The sequence below is a fragment of the Mus musculus genome, chromosome 5, assembly GCF_000001635.26.
Source record: "Mus musculus strain C57BL/6J chromosome 5, GRCm38.p6 C57BL/6J".
Taxonomy (NCBI): Eukaryota; Metazoa; Chordata; class Mammalia; order Rodentia; family Muridae; genus Mus; species Mus musculus.
In genome coordinates, this window is record NC_000071.6 from 124043040 (window position 1) to 124060128 (window position 17089).

General features: G+C 48.9%; 1 long non-coding RNA gene across 2 annotated transcripts in view; it reads left to right on the plus strand.

Moving 5' to 3' along the window:
* The window catches only part of Gm34086, a 21242-nt gene extending 15495 nt beyond the window's left edge, over positions 1–5747 (plus strand). Inside the window, exons 3-4 of one of the 2 annotated variants that reach the window (XR_003955798.1) lie at positions 2864–2998; positions 3246–5747. This is a non-coding gene — a long non-coding RNA (predicted gene, 34086). Of the gene's footprint in view, positions 1–2863; positions 3051–3245 lie in introns of those variants that run through there. The other variant, XR_387717.2, reaches the window with a different exon arrangement.
* Positions 5748–17089: the final 11342 nt, after the last annotated feature.

The window sequence follows — 17089 nt, forward strand, 5'->3', positions numbered from 1 at the left end:
ACACCACCACACCCAGTCTTTGTGTGTGTGTGTGTGTGTGTGTGTGTGTGTGTATGTGTATGTGTAGTTGTTGTTTTGCTTTGTCATTTTCATTTTTTTGCTTTGTGACAGGGTCACATACTATATCTCAGACTGGCCTGGAACTGGCTATATAAACCAGGTTGGCCTCAAACTCATGACTCAGGTTCCTGAGATTTCATGCATAAGCCTTCTTTGCTTTTTGGACTCCGTGCTCCTATCTGAAAAGTGAGACTGCGTCTTGGCTCTTTTATGTAAAAATAAAACATTCTCTTTACAAAAGAGCATGGGTAATATCAGTTGGACTCTATCAGCCTGGTCCTGATGTGTGTCCTTGACCCTTAGTAGGACCATAATAGCCTTAGAGTGGAATCATCATGAGCTATGTTCTAATGTGTCCTTTGAGAGCCTCTCAGTTGCAGTAGTGTTTTGGCTGGTTTTCTGAACTCAGAGTTTTCCTTTTAACTTAGTAGGGAAAGCTCTGACAGAGGTGGAGCGAGTGGTTCCTCTTGCTGCAGGGGAAGGATTTGGGAGATCTGAGGCTGCAAGCAGGGCTGGTAGCAGCTGAGTAGCTAGGCAGCATTCCTCGCTTGCCTGTCTATTTTAAACCCACAGATAACCAGGGAGGCGGAGGCAGGACAACAAAGACTGAACAGTGGGTGAAGGACATCTGGCAGGGAGAGCCGGCAGCAGGCTGACAGGCTTTCACAATGGGGACTGGTTCCCACTGTGTGCGGCCTCAGGGAAAGAAGGGACTCTGAGCCCCTGGATGCCCACATTGGAGGGGGAGGGCAGAGTCAGGGCCCACATTCAAAGACCTTCCGGCACTGGGGCAGGCGTCCGGCCAGACCCTGGCCTCCTGGGATCTGGAAGCTGCTTTTCATTGGCTCTAGGTTGGGCTCTGAGCCATCAGCTTGCTTCTGCCCCACACTGTCTGTCTGTCTGTCTGTCTGCCTTCTCCATCTGTCTGTCTGGAAATTGCAACAAATATAGAACGAAATTTCTCACGCAGTCTTCGGCCTCTATTCCTTTATTCTGGTTTTTTCTTTATTTTATTTGTTTATGTGTATGAATGCTTTGGCTGTATGTATAAATGTTCCTGTAAGAGCAGGTGCCCACAGAGACCAGAAGAGGGCATCGGGTCTCCTGGAAATGAACCCCACAGTTATGAGCCACCATGCGTGTACTGGCTAGTTTTGTGTCAACTTGACACAGGCTAGAGTTATCACAGAAAAGGGAGCTTCAGTTGGGGAAGTGCCTCCATGAGATCCAGCTGTGGGGCATTTTCTCAATTAGTGATCAAGTGGGGAGGGCCTATTATGGGTGGTACCATCTCTGGGCTGGTAGTCTTGGGTTCTATAAGAAAGCAGGCTGAGCAAGGCAGGGGAAGCAAGCCAGTAAAGAACATCCCTCCATGGCCTCTGCATCAGCTCCTGCTTCTTGACCTGCTTGAGTTCCAGTCCTGACATCCTTTAGTGATCAACAGCAATGTGGAAAGTGTAAGCTGAATAAACCCTTTCCTCCCGAACTTGCTTCTTGGTCATGATGTTTGTGCAGGAATAGAAACCCTGACAAAGACAATGTGGGTGCTGGGAGCCAAACCAGGGTCCTTGGAAGGGCAGCCAGTGTTCTCATGTCCTTGTCAGAAGCCATGTCTCCAGGTCCCTCAATCTCTCTCAATTTCTCTTTCTCTCTCTCTCTCTCTCTCTCTCTCTCTCTCTCTCTCTCTCTCCCTCCTCTCTCCCTCCCTCCCTCCCTCCCTCCCTTCCTCCCTCCTGAGCCTTACTGTCCTAGAACTCCCTTCATAGACCAGGTTGGCCTTGAACTCACAGAGATTTCCTTGCCTCTGCCTTGAGTGCTAGGATTAAAGGTGTGCACCCCCACGGCCCCGGCTCCTGTAAACATTTTTAAGGGCCCTGCATGTAGCTCGGTTGGTAAAGTACTTGCCTAACAAGTACAGAGCTCTGAGTTCCCCCCTCAGCAACACATAAAACCAGCCATGATACCTGTGTTCCCAGCACTTGGGGGGGGGAGCAGGAGGAACTGATTCCTGGGGAGTTTGAGGACAGGGTGGGCTGTACAAAATTCTGTCTCAAAAACAAAAACAAAAACTACAATAATGACAACAACAATAAAAAACAAAGCCAGCTGGGTACTTACTATTTTAACCATTAAGTTATAATGATCTTAGAGTCTGTGCTGGAAATGTTCGGTCCTGGGCTTTGTGCAGCCTGGCTCTGCTCATGTTTCTGCTCAGACTGCCTTGTCCCCTCATGTGGGCGCCAGCATATTATACACTCTCCATCAGTATAACAAAGTGCTGGTCCAGAGTCCTGAGGAAGCACAGGACATGTGGCAAGAAACAGTGCCACATGCACCTGTGTGGGTCTCACGCTCTGTCTCACTGTTTATAAAGCCATCAGGGTTCAGTCATGGGGACTCCTCTTTCACGGCCCTTCCTAAACGAATTACTTCTTAGAGCCTGGATGCCTGACACCTTAGCTGATTGATTTTGCTTCTCGGTGGCTCACAACGGGGACTACAGAGACTAATCCTCTGTCATGAAGCCCAGGAGCTGCACTCCAGCCACAGATAAACCAGAGCTGCCAGACTTTCTTCATCTGCTCGTGAGCCTTTAGAAAGTCTGTCCAGGATCCCCTCGGACCTAGAATGATGGGCTGGCCTCTCGGGGAGAGTGTTCATTTGTTTCTGCCAAGCCGGGGAAGGGGCTGATACTATCACGACCACCACACATGAAGCTCTAGGCCCAGGTCCCAGACAACCATCTGGAGGGTATGGTAGGCAGGCAGGGCTGTAGCAAATGTTCCTCTGTTTTCTTCTCCAGGGTTGGTCTGGATCCAAAGTCTCACTCATCCCCCGAGGCTGGAGCCTTTGGTGTCTCTCAGGGGTACGCAGGAAACTCTTCCCATTCTGGGTATGGCTGCTGCCTGTGGTGTGAATCCTCCTGCACTGGTGACTGGTAACTTTTCCCCTATTTTATTGTTATGTGTACTTATGCTTTTTTAATTATTATTTATTGTGTTTTATTTAATATAGAATATTATATATATATATATATATATATATATAGTGATAGTGTGTGTGTGTGTATGTGTGTGTGTGTGGTGTGTCTGTGTGTCTGTGTGTCTGTGTGTGTGTATGTGTTTTGCCTCCCAGTGCTGAGATAAAAGGCATCTCCTGCCTCCTAATTTATTTTTATTTTGCAGGTCAGCCTTATTTTTGCTATAAATCAAAAGCCAGCTATGAAATCCTGACACACCACCACCTTGCAAGTGTTGGGATTAGAGATGCATGCCACCGCCACCATCTTGTTGCTTTGGTTGGCTTGGTACTAGCTGTGGGCTCCAGACAGCCTCAAAGTCAAAGTAATCCCCCTGCCTCAAGTTGCAGATGTGTATGCACCCACACTTGGCTCTTCATATTCTCTCTCTCCCTCCTTCCCTCCTTCCCTCCCTCCCTCTCCTTTCACCCCTCTCCCTCCAGCTCTCTCCTTCTCTCTCTGTGTATCTCTATCTATGTGTGTTACTGAGAATCAAACCCAATGTTAGCAAGTGCTATACCTCTGAGCTGCAGTTCTAGTTCCCATGGTGTGTGGGTGCGGATGCTTCTATCTTTCTGTTGAGATGGGGGTCTCCCTCTTTGGCCTGACTAGTCTAGAACCGCTAGTAGACCAGTCTGCCCTGGAACTCACTCTTTCCAGAGTGCCAGGGTTAAAGGTGCGTGCCACCACACTCAGCCCTCCTTTCCACCTTTCAAGTGTTTGAAAGACACTCTTACTCTCTGCCCTTTGTCAGGGTCCTCACCAGTGCACCCTAGCTGTGTTCAAGGGCACTGTGCCTTCTGCAAGGCTTTAGCACTGGCGGCTGAGTGGGTGGATTGGCAGTGCCTTATGGACAGACTGTCTGTGGTGAGGACTCCCAGAGGTCATGAGCAGAGATCTTCCGATGCCTCTAGCCGAGGAGATACCCATGCTGTAACCTGAATGATCACACACAGAAACTGGCTGAAAGCAGATTGAGCAGGAGGCGGAAGTGGCTCTAGGCAGAGGGAGAGGCTGGGTACAGGCCTAGAGGCCAGACCACATCGAGGGACAAGGGAGGTAGTGTGCCTGAGGGCAGTGACTAACAGGGAAGTGGCAGCAGATGAGGCCACAGAGGGGCTGCTGTGCCAGGGCATGTGAGGCCCAGGAGGTCAGCTAAGCCAAGCTCAGAGGAACAGAGGGTGTGGGCCAGGACTGGGAGGACCTGATTTTCAGCCCCGAGACTCATGACTCACTCACAGGTCATAGGTGTGGGAAGTGCAGAGAGACTTTCTTCCAAGAGCACCGTTTGGGAAGGGAGAAGAGTAACTTCACAAAGAGAAGGCTAAATGAATAAGGCTTGCTTTGGTTTTTTTTTGAGAGAGTTTTGTTTACCCTCGGTTGGCCTCAGACTTGCTATGTAGTTGAGGAGACTCTGAATTTATGGTCCTCCTGTTGTGACTGCAGAGTGCTGGCATCTGTATGGACCTTTTTGATAAGGCAGGACAGCTCTTCCTTCTAAAACCTGCCATCCCAGAGAAAACCAGGGAGCAGATTGCAGGAAAGGACCCTTTCTAAAGCCCCGAGGGATGCTGGGTGTGGTGACACAAGACCACAAGGAAGGAAGACTGCCAGGAGTTCAAGGCCAGACAGGACTAGAACGAGACCCCGTCTCAGTTCAAACAAACAAGCAAGCAAATCTTCAGGCTGCAGCTCAATTGGTACAATGCTTGTCTAGTTTGCACAAAGTCCCAGGATAGATTCCAGAACTACATAAAACCAGCAATGGTTGTGCATGCCTGTAATCTTAGCATTTAGTGGGTGGAGACAGCAGGGTCAAGAGTCCAAGGTCATCCTTAGTTATACAGTGAGTTCAAGGCCAATCCAAGCTACATTAGACACTGCCTACCATGACCCCCTCCCCCCAAAAAGGTCCAAGAAATAGCAAAAAGGAGTATAAAGAGATACATGAACTAAATGTGGTATGCTTTCCTGGTGTTAGGACAACAGACAAAAATGGGGAAACTGAGGAAACCCAAAATCCAAACAAACTCTAGCCTTCACTTGATGTCTCAGTAATGGTAACAAATGTGCCTTGTAAGATGTGAAGGAAGGAAAATGCTTGGAAGACCTAAGAACAGGGACTGGGAGGCGGCTCAGTGTGGAAAGTGTCTGCCGCACACCCAGGAGGACCTAAGTTCTGAGCCCAGCCCCAGGAAGAGGCTGGGGCAGCATAGATCAGTATCCTTGGTGCTCAGGGTCTCACTGAGCCAAGCCCAAACTCAAGCTCCAGCTTCAGCTGGGGGACACCTGATGTCAACTCTGGTCTCCATGTGCACATAGATATGGACACCTGCCCAAGCATGTGTGCGCACGTGCGCATACACACACCACACACAAAGTTGTGAATAGGAAAGTGGAAGGCACAGCTGAGAGATGGGATGCTGGATCCATCCCAGAACTGTAAAGGGGAAAGAGAGAGGGGAAGAGGAAAACAGGGTACGTGGTGGATAGGAACTCTCTGAACTAGCGTTAGCATCTCTTTCATAAATCTGACTGTTCTGAGAAGTAAGGTCTAAAGGGTGAGAAGATGGTGCGGCTGACTGTGCAGATGTGAGAACCTGAGTTCAGGTCCCAGCACTCTTGTTTGTTTGTTTTTTGTTTGTTTTTGTTTTTGTTTTTTTCGAGACAGGGTTTCTCTTGTAGCCCTGGCTGTCCTGGAACTCACTTTGTAGACCAGGCTGGCCTCGAACTCAGAAATCCACCTGCCTCTGCCTCCCAAGTACTGGGATTAAAGGCGTGCGCCACCACTGCCCAGCCCCAGCACTCTTATAAAAGCCAGATGTGGCTTTTTTACTAAAACCTCAGCTCTGGGGAGGTGGAAAGAGGAGGAACCATGGGGCTTGCTGACCCAGTCTACAGGATTATGTAACCCTCATGCCCAGTGAGAAACACGGCCTCAAAGGATAAGGAGGAGTGTAAGAGAGAAGGCTCGGGGGCTGGTGAGATGGCTCAGCGGTTAGGAGCGCCTACTGCTCTTCCAAAGGTCCTGAGTTCACATCTCAGCAACCACATGGTGGCTCACAACCATCTGTAACGAAATCTGATGGCCCTCTTCTGGAGTGTCTGAAGAAAGTTACAGTGTACTTACATATAATAAACAAATAAGTAAATAAATAAATAAAGAGAGAGAAGGCTCATTTGTCAAAAGTGTTCACTACCTCCCGAATTCAGTCTGCAGCTTCTACTGTGGACACAGAGAACTGATTCTACACACTCGTCCTCTGACCTGCGTGCGCATGTACACACACACACACACACACACACACACACACACACACACACAGGAGCACACACCCATACACTAAATGTAAAAGATAACAAAGTAGAGGGCAGTCAAGAGAGACACCCTAAGTTAATCTCTGGTTTATATTATGCATACACACCCACACATTCATGTATACACGTACAAACAAGTACATATGTAACACACATATATACAACAAATAAATAATTAACTCTCAGGTAAAAATCTGCACGCCTGCTTGGGCAGAGCAGGGCCCAAGGGTGAGATGGCTGATCCTGGGGGGAGAGAGTAATTCAGATCTCGCTCGGTAGAGCAGCGCCAAGAGGAAACAGGATCCTCTCAGCAAGCAGGAATGATTGACACAGTCAGCTCCTGCCTGGATATGAATTCTGGGGCCTGCAGAAAGAGACGAGCCGGATCGGGAGCCTAGATTAGTTTCAGCTCCAGCAACTGCCGCACAACTCCATTACCTCAGATGCACCGGTGTGGGAGGAAAACAGGTTTAAGGACAAAATCCTCAAGAGGCCTCCTTTCCTCTGCAGTGAGTGTAAGGAGCTGTGGAAACTCCCAGAAGGAGCTAGCCGGGAGGAAAGAGCAGGGCTGATTCTCCCAGGGGTTAATGTGTGAGCACCTGCTTTGCAAGGTCCAGCCTCTGTCTGTGAGAGACGTCCAGTATGCTAAGAGAACAGGCAGTGTGCTGGGGAAGCAGTAAAGGCTACTAAGGAGACAAGTGGGACACCCAGGAGGAGTGGGGCGCCAGAGCGTGCTTTCTGGGTGTGCCCAGATCAGCCACCTTCCTGTTCTGCAGAGACACAGGAAGCCAGGCTCCTGCTTAGAGAAAACTTTCCCTTTTTCTAGGCCTTGTCTAGAAATACCCAGATAGCTGAGAGTCAGAGGTCAGGGAACCCATGCAGGCCTTGTCAGCAAAGCCTCAAGTTGCTTGCCTAACAGACTCTCTCTCTCATCACTTGGAGGTGTGTCCACTGCCGATCTGTCGCCAGAGCATGTAAGGGGCTCCGCCGTGCATTGGTGGGGCGACTGTGCTGCCCGGGGGCTCTGCTCCCTCCACATTTACTGCGCAGGAGGCTTTGATATGTTTCAAAGCACGTTCTTCTTGTAAGACTCCCTCAGTCATACAGAACAGCAGGACTTCCTGAATTCTCGCTGCAAACACTCCCCCCCAGGCCACATTTCCTCATAGACAGAGGAGGGTGAGCGCAGGTCCAGCCCAGCAAGAAAATGAGGCCTCTCTCAGCCCCTGTCAAATACATTCACCTCACTGAGCCAGAATGTGTGATTGTGGCATGCCCTGACCAAAACCCTCCACTGCCCTCTGTCTTCCTACATTAAAGCCACCTCCGGGTAGCCCACTGGTCCCTGCCTAACCACCTTCCTGTCCTTTCTACCTCACATCCTCCACTTTCCGTCCACTGACACCATTGCCTGCCCCACAGATGGCCCTGCCTTGTGACCTTTGACCTCACTGTTCCTTGGCAAGATAGCTATCTCCCACATATTCTTCTCTTCTCTCCTCTCCTCTCTCTCTCTTTTTTTCTATTTTTCTTTTGTGACAGTCTCACCCTGTAGCCCTGACTGGTTCAGAACTGTGTCATTATGTAGACTTACACTGGCCTTAGCTCTCCCACCCCTGCTTTCTGAGTACTGGGATGACAGAGATTGTGCCACTATGATCATTTCATCTTTTTCTTTCTTTATTTTTTTTTAAAGTTTTCCCTCTTAATGAGATGAAAAAAAAAATCTCATACATTTTAAAGCTCAAAAATGTGAGCCTGCAGCCACAAGTCCTGAGTTTGAAAACACCATTCCATAACCCCCTGCTATCACTCCATTAAACAGTCACACAGTCTCTCTCCCTGTTTGTGACAGCCACTATTTTGCTTTCTGCCTCTATCGCTTTGAAGATTCTAAATAGAACAAATAAAGATCAAACACAAAGCTGGGTGTGGTGGCTCACATGCAGAGTTTGGAAGGCCACCCTGGTCTACATAATGAGACCCTATCTCCAAACAAAACAAAATTGGCCCAAACTGGTGGTAGCACACATCTTTAATCCCAGTACTCAGGAGGCAGAGGCAGGAGGATCTCTGTGAATTTGAGACCAACCTGTTTTATGGAGTTCAAAGACCACCAGGGCTAGCAACACAGAAAAACTGTCTCAAAAAACAAAACAAAACAAAACAAAACTTGCCTAGTATGTTCAAGGCCCTGGGTTCTGTCCTCTGCCCTGGGAGGTATGAAGGATGCGTTGATGAGGGTGGGGGTGGGGTGGAGGTCGGGGGAGGTGGTGGCGGAGGCAGTCCTAGGATATGTGACTTTCTGTGCCTAGTGCCTTAGTGTCTGCCTCTCTCCCTTGCGTAGTTTAGAAGCAGTCCATGCTCTGGCGTGAACTCTTTTCCACTGCATACACAGAAGAGTCTGCGAGCGCCCACCTTGTAGCTCTTCCGGCAGATGTAGGAATGCGTGTGTGGATTTCTGCAGATGTTTCCATTTCTTCCGGGTAAACATCTAGAACAGAGCTCCTTAGGTCACATGGCCACCGAGCTGCACCCCCAGCTGGCACGCTCCACTTCTTCAGGAACTTCTAAACTGTCATTCAGGTCTGAAGTCATTTGTCACCTCCTCAGACAGCCCAGCTCAGTAGTGTCTCTCTCTCTTGAATACCTTCAGTCTTGGCTCCTCACGTCACCTTTCGGATCTCATTACCTCAGACTGGAGATTCTCCTGACCTGCCACGTGTTTGGTATACAGCAGGCACTCAGGAAATGCTTGCTGAATGACCGATCTCAGTCTCTCAATTGAGGTGCTACAGTGATCATGAGGACTGCCATCGTCATCCTCTGAGGTGGCTGTTGGCACTGCCCAGGTGACTCAGCAATTTAAAGGCCCAGCTTCCTCCTTTCTTACCATCCAAAGCCACTGGGAGCCCGGGGTGGTGGGTGGTGTTCTTCCCAGGGCTTCCTGGTTAGTGACTCAGCACAGTTATCTCTCCTTCCTCAGTGTGGGGCAGCTGACCCGTCGTGATGAGTGTGCATTGTTTGCTATATCATCATCTGTAATGATCTGTGCTGCTAGGGTGGGACCAGTTCCAAGCAGATGCCCCACCGCTGTACTCGAGGAGCCATCTTGCTGCCCCCAGTCTGGAATTCTTTCTTTCTTCCTTCCTTCCTTCCTTCCTTCCTTCCTTCCTTCCTTCCTTCCTTCCTTCCTTCCTTCCTTCCTTCTTTCTTTCTTTCTGGTTTTTCGAGACAGGGTTTTTCTGTATAACTCTGGCTGTCCTGGAACTCACTTTGTAGTCCAGGCTGGCCTCGAACTCAGAAATCTGCCTGCCTCTGCCTCCCGAGTGCTGGGATTAAAGGCGTGCGCCACCACACCCAGCCAGTCTGGAATTCTTAACCAGCAGTTACACTGAACACATGTCTCCACAGGGAGCCAGTTTCACCTACAACCTTCTCTACTTTTGTCCCCCTTTTAAGCATGTAGGGCATTTGCTGCCAAGCTAAGAAAGGAGCTCAGTCCTCTGGACCCACACAGTAGAAGGAGGCAGAGAACCAATTCCTGGACATTGACCTCTGACTTCCACGTGCACATTGTGGCGTGTGCTCTTATACCCATACCCCACACAATATAAAAGGAGTAAAGTGTAATTTTAAGAGTTCCAGCCTGAAGCTGGGCAGTGGTGCTCGAGAATGATCCCAGCCAGCACTGAGGAAGGAGAGGCAGGCAGGATCGTTCCACAAGTTCAAGATCAGCCAGATTTACGTAGCAAGTTTCAAGCCAGCCAGACCTTGCCTAAAATAACACAAACCATTTTTGGTTTGAGGAGTCCAGTTACTCACGCTGTCTGGGCTCAGGTACAAGGGGGTTTTTTTATTCTTATTTTTGTTTGTTTCATTATTTGTTTTTTGAGACAGGGTCTCATGTAGCCCAGGCTAGCCTAAAACTTCCTGTGTGCTAAGGATCCCGTTCTTCCACTTCCCAAGTGCTGGGACATCAGGTGTATGTGTATACACCACCTGGACCGGGTGCCGGAGGCTTTCTGCTGTGCTGGGATTAAACCCAGGACTTCATGTGTACAAGTCGAGGAGGCTCCCACTGGCGTCTATGCCCCAGCCCCTCAGTTCCTAGGTCTGTGATTTAGCTGTGCAATTTTTTTCATAGGTTTTAAAATCCCCCTGTTCCTTTTTTGGAGAAGGGAGGTTAATAGTAATGGCCTTATGGGTTTGTGGTTAAAGGAATTGGCACAGTGACCTCTCTCGCACACCTAGACAGAGGGGCACAGTGACCTCTCTCGCACACCTAGACAGCGGGGCACAGTGACCTCTCTCGCACACCTAGACAGCGGGGCACAGTGACCTCTCTCGCACACCTAGGCAGCGGGGCACAGTGACCTCTCTCGCACACCTAGGCAGCGGGGCACAGTGACCTCTCTCGCACACCTAGGCAGCGGGGCACAGTGACCTCTCTCGCACACCTAGGCAGCGGGGCACAGTGACCTCTCTCGCACACCTAGGCAGCGGGGCACAGTGACCTCTCTCGCACACCTAGGCAGTGGTCACTGGAGTTTCTTTAGGTCCACATGCTTTCTGTCATCACCTGTCCCCCAGCTGTGTGGAAATGACCTCCGAAGCCTGGACCTTCAGACCAGAGGAAAAAGAAAATGTGGTTTTAAAAGTTCAAAGAGGCAGGGCATGGTGGCACACACCTTTAATCCCAGCACTTGGGAGGCAGAGGCAGGCGGATTTCTGAGTTTGAAGCCAGCCTGGTCTATACCGTGAGTTCCAGGACAGCCAGGGCTATACAGAGAAACCCTGTCTCGAAAAAACAAAAAACAAAAACAAAAGTTCAAAGAGGCAGGATGGCATTCGTACAGGTCTTTGTAACATAAATTCTCTCTTTGCACCTTTACCTGAGGCGGGTTTTGGAGGTATTGAACTTGGGTCTGTAGGCTTAGGGGGCAAGCTGCCTTTACCCACTGAGTCACTTCTCTGGCTTTGTGTCCAGCTTCCCCCCACCCCAAGCATGACAGCCCTGGCTGTCCTGGAACTCACTCTGTAGACCAGGCTGGCCTCAAACTCAGAAATCTGCCTGCCTCTGCCTCCTGAGTGCGGGGATTAAAGGTGTGCAGCACCGCCTGGCCGTGCCAGCTTTTTCTGTGGGTCCTAGGGATCTAATTCAGATCTCCATGCTTACAAGGCCAGAGTCAGCTCCCCACCTCAGTAAGCTTTATATTTACAATGACAGTGTTCCCCTACCTGAGGCCAGAAACAAGTGACCTCAGCGTCGCTGGCTGTGTCAGTGCTAGGGAAAGTCCCATCTCTGGATGGAATATTTTTGTTACTATTTGTTTTTTGAGACAGTCTCACTATGTAGTCCAGGCTAATCTAGATCTGCCTTTTATATAGCCATGTCTGGCTTCCCACTCATGAGAATCCTCTAAGTGCTAGGATTATAGGTATGAACCACCCTGGCCTCCATCTCTGGAATGTTCCAGAAATCCAGGTCCACTTTTCAGACTCCAGAGCAGTGTTTCTCAGCCTGTGGGTCAAGATCCCCCCCCTTGGGATTGATGGACCCCTTCATAAGGGGTCACATATCAGATATACTACATGTCAAATCTCTCTCTCTCTTTCTTTTTTTGTTTTTTGTTTGTTTGTTTTGGGTTTTTTGTTTTTTGGTTTTTTTTTTCAAGACAGGGTTTCCCTGTGTAGCCCTGGCTGTCCTGGAACTCACTTTGTAGACCAGGCTGGCCTCAAACTCAGAAATCTGCCTGCCTCTGCCTCCCAAGTGCTGGGATTAAAGGCATGCGCCACCACTGCCCGGCATCATATCAGATCTCTATATTACGATTTGTAACAGTAACAAAATTATAGTTATGAAATAGCAATGAAAATAATTTTATAGATGGAGGCACCACAGCATGTATTAAAGGGCCACAGCATTAGGAAGGCTGAGAACCAGTGCTCTAGAGGAAGCTGGGCCTCCCCAGGGTGATGGCAGGGTGGACTGAAGCTTCCCCATGGGATAGCCCTGCTCCTCTGGGCTCAGTAACGTCACTGTTCAGTCAGCAGAGCCGGTGGAGCTGGGTTCCATCCTCCCAGAAAGTCTTCCCAGAACAAGTCATCAAGGCGGGGGTTGGCGCAGGTTCTCAGCTTTCTATCCTCCACGTGCAGGAATCATTTGGATATTCAAAACCATTCATAGAACATGATGGCAGACGTGTGTGTCAATACCCAGGACAACAGCTGAGCATGGTTTCTTCGCGGTCAGGCTATGTAGCTCAGGCTGGCCCACTGAGATCCTCCTACCTCTGCATGCCAGGGGTTGGATGTGTGTGTGTGTGTGTGTGTGTGTGTGTGTGTGTGTGACAGCGCTGTGTAGAGGTCAGAGGACAACTTGCAGGAGTTCTTTATTTCCTTCACCATGCACAAGGACCTGGAGACAAACTTAGGTCTTTAAGCGCTGTCAGGGGCTGGCCTTTATCCACTGAGCCATCTGGCTACCCCTTATTATTATTATTATTTTCTAAAGATTTATTTATTTATTATATGTGAGTACACCGTAGCTGTCTTCAGATACTCCAGAAGAGAGCGTCAGATCTCATTATGGATGGTTGTGAGCCACCATGTGGCTATTGGGATTTGAACTCAGGACTTTTGGAAGAACAGTCAGTGCTCTTAACTGATAAGCCATCTCTCCAGCCACTCTCCCCCCCTTTTTTTTAACTTAAAAAAAGATGTATTTACTTTTATTTTATGTATCTGAGTGTTTTGCATGTATGCATGTATTACCCACACGCATGCCAGAATTGGGTACCAGATCCTTAAGAACTTGAGTTACAGATGACTGTGAACTGAACCAAACCTGGGTCCTCTGCAAGATCAGCTAGCACTCCTAAATGCTAATCCACCTGTCCAGCCCACTCCTTTTAAATTATCTGTATCTCTCTGTGTGGGTATGTGCACATGAGTGCAGTGCCTTTGGAGGCCAGAAGAGGGCATCAGATCCCTTGGAGCTGGAGTTATCAGTGGTTGTAAGCCTATAAGCCATACAATATAGGTGCTGGGAATCTCAGGTCCTCTGCAAGAGCAATATGTGCTCTTAACCAGAGAACCATCTATCCAGTCCCTTATTGTAATTCTTAATGAAATAACTAAATGATTGTGCATCACCTTCATGCTCTGTCCCCAAACTTCCGAGACAGATCCCACCGCAAATGTGTACACTTGTCGGCTACTGTTGTTTGGTATTTGGGATAGGATCTCATTCAGCCCATGCTGGCCTCAAATTCACAGTTTAGCCGTAAATGACCTTGAACTATTGACCCCACCCCCACCCCCTACCCCCCACCCCCATCTCTGCCTCCTAAGTGATGTGATTTTAAGCATGTATTGCCACACTTGGTACAGACCAAGTTACTTTATCACGAACAGAAATGGATTTATGTGTCGTGGTTTCAGAGGCTGAGGCGATGGCCTCCTGCTTGGTAGACAGGGCCATGTGGTGAGAGCACAGAAAGCTAGAGTTGCTTTGACAGCAGACTCCTGTGAAGACAGTCAACCTATTCATGAGCCCTCGATGGCCTCTGTGCCTGTGGGGTTGGGGATCAAATTTCTCAGACATCCATGGGGGACACGTGCACATCACAGCATCTCCTCAGATAATATTCTACCACACTGTCCTGTCCCAAGCCTTTCTTTCAAATTCAAATGTCTGGCTTAATGAATAACCAGGGAGTGAGGTCTCAGTTGGTGAACATTCCCACTGAGGAAGATAATGCCTGCTCTCTCCTGACCTGCAGGTTTCCAACCCCACGCTGATAGACACATAACAGGTTCCCGGTCTTTGTAGATACAAACATCCACAGGCAGGGGAAGGAAGGCCTGAATCCCAACATTCTGGAGCCTGAGGCAGGAGGATTGTGAGTCTGAGGCTACATAGGAAGACCCTGTCTTTGAAACAAAATCAAACCAATTTTCAAAAACATTTTTTGGTTTTTTGAGTCAGGGTTTCTGTGTAGCTTGGGCAGTTTTTAAAGTTTTATTTATTTATTTTATTATTATTATTTTTTTTTTTTTTTTTTTTTTTTTTTGGTTTTTCGAGACAGGGTTTCTCTGTGTAGCCCTGGCTGTCCTGGAACTCACTCTGTAGACCAGGCTGGCCTCGAACTCAGAAATCCACTTGCCTCTGCCTCCCGAGTGCTGGGATTAAAGGCGTGCGCCACAACGCCCAGCTAGTTTTTAAAGTCTTAAACCATCTTTCACTGCAGTACTGTGGTTCATTCAGCCAGAGAACTAGTGAATTGAATTTACCTAGTGTCTCATCCTGTGTTATTTTAACCGTCATTTTGTTGTCCTGACCCCGGCCCACAAGGCTATGGGGGCCAGCCTGAGCTTTAACTCAGGGTGTCTCAGGGGTCTAGCAGAGTTGGTGATCCAGTGTGCGGATTCCACCCCACATCCTCAAACTTGACTCAGTAGCCTCTGGACAAAAGCCAGCCTTCTCTCTGCCTTCCCAGCCCTACACATGGAATAACCTGACCGGTCTGACCTGAGTACCTGTGCCCAGCCTGAGCCTATGTGTATGAATGCTTTGTCTGAAGGTTAGTCTGTGCACCACATGGACGCAGTGCTGTCAGAGATCAGAAGAGGCATTGGCTCCCCTGAGACTGGAGATGTTTTTAAGCCACAGTGTACAAGCTGGGATTCAAACCTAGGTCTTCTGGAAGAGCAGCCAGTGCTGACTCATCATCTCTCCAGCCCCTAAAGTCTCTTTACATCGTGTGCACCTGTGGCATCCACATAAGGATCAGAAGACAGTTCGCAGGAGTTGATTCTCCCAGTCTACGTGGACTGTGGGTATCAAATTCAACTCATAAGGTTTGGCAGCAAGCATCTTTACCTTTACTCTAAATAAATAAATAAATAAGCAAGCAAGCAAGTGTAGTGGCTTACACCTTTGATAATTCTAGCACTCTTAGGGCTGAGGCAGGAGGAGGGTCTATGAGTTCAAAGCCACCCTGGGCTACAGAGTAAGATTCTGTCTCTAGAGCTGGGTGTATTTGTGTGTGCCTTTAATGTCAGAACTCAGGAGAGGCCTGTCTGGTCTACAGAGTGAGTTACAGGATAGCCAGGGATACATAGTAAAACCCTGTCTCAAAAAAAAAAAAAAAAAAACCCAAAACAAAAAACAAAAACAAGCTGGGCGTGGTGGCGCATGCCTTTAGTCCCAGCACTTGGGAGGCAGAGGCAGGTGGATTTCTAAGTTCGAAGCCAGCCTGGTCTACAGAGTGAGTTCCAGGATAGCCAGGGCTACACAGAGAAACCCTGTCTTGAAAAACCAAAAAAAAAAAAAAAAAAAAAAAGGATAGAGAGAGTCGTCCTGTGACCCCCACCAACCCAAGAGAACTGCACACCGACATCCATACAAATCCACAGATGTCCACGGCAGCACTCCTCACAATAGTCAAAGGGCAGCCACAACCAGATGTCCGTCCGTGGATGAATAGACACACAGAGTGTGGTCTCTCCATACAATGGACTATTATTCAGCCATAAAAAGGAATAAAGTTCTGACACATGCTACAATATGGAGGGACATTGGGAACATGATGCTGAGCGAGAAGTCAGCCACACAGAGACCCTTTTTAGATGATTTGTGCGAAATGTCCACATCCTGTAGTTTGAGAACAAGTAGATTAGTGGCAGCAGGAGCTGGGAGAGGAGAGGATGTGGGGTTCATGGGCACAGAGTTTTCTTCTGGGCGGTGAAAGTGTCCTGGAATTAGACCTTGGTGACACCGGGCATCGCTGTGATGAGTCTTATACAGTGTGTCATTTACTGCAACTGAGAAACATCACCGAATGCATCTTAGCACGCAGGTTTGAACCTGCGAAACAGAAAGCCATGGGTGGGAAAGTTGATACAGCCCCCAAACGCTTGGCATTTTAGTGACTGAGTATGTGTTGGTCCCACGGGGATAGGTGAACCTGTGACATGAGGTGTTTGTGTGAGGGACCGTGAAGGCTGTTAAGGATTTTTTGTAAGCGTTAACTCTGTCCAAAATAACACTTATTTCTAAATTCATTGCTAGCCTCTAAAAGCGGCACTGGCTCAGTCTCCAGGAGGTTCTTCCACAGGCAAAGGCCTCACTTATAGGCTTGGGCTTATAAACTGAGGTGCTGGAGCTGCCCAAAGAGAGGGAAGAGTCCCGGGTCCATAGCCTGAGAGGGACAAGGAGACTGGTGTTGGGAGAGGCTCGGAGGTGCCTGCCCACCCCAGGGCCCTGTGGCAGCTGCTTACGCTGTGATCTGGAAGCTGCAGGGACTTGGAAGAGCTGGAAAGCCCATCACTGAGGCTGTAGATCTCTCTGCTCACGGAGACAGCCGGAGTCAGCCTGTGGCAAAGCAGTGACCAGTGTCCTCAGGAGGAAGTTCTGCTGGGTGTGTGTGTGTGTGGGGGGCTTCCTCATTTTTGTCAGCCTCTTCCTCAAGGCTAGCCAGAGCCAAGCAAGGCATGCTTTTCCTGGTACTCTGGGTTTCCTTAACTCTTTTTCTGAAGTGGCTGCTCTCCAAAATGTTGACTTTATCTTCTCCATTATCCTTCTCCCAGCGGCTTTGAGATCTACAACTTGTCTGCCCTAGGGTTTTTTTTTTCAACTCTAATACATTGTCTTCCATGGGAGGGGTTGGCGGGGGGTGGGGAGGG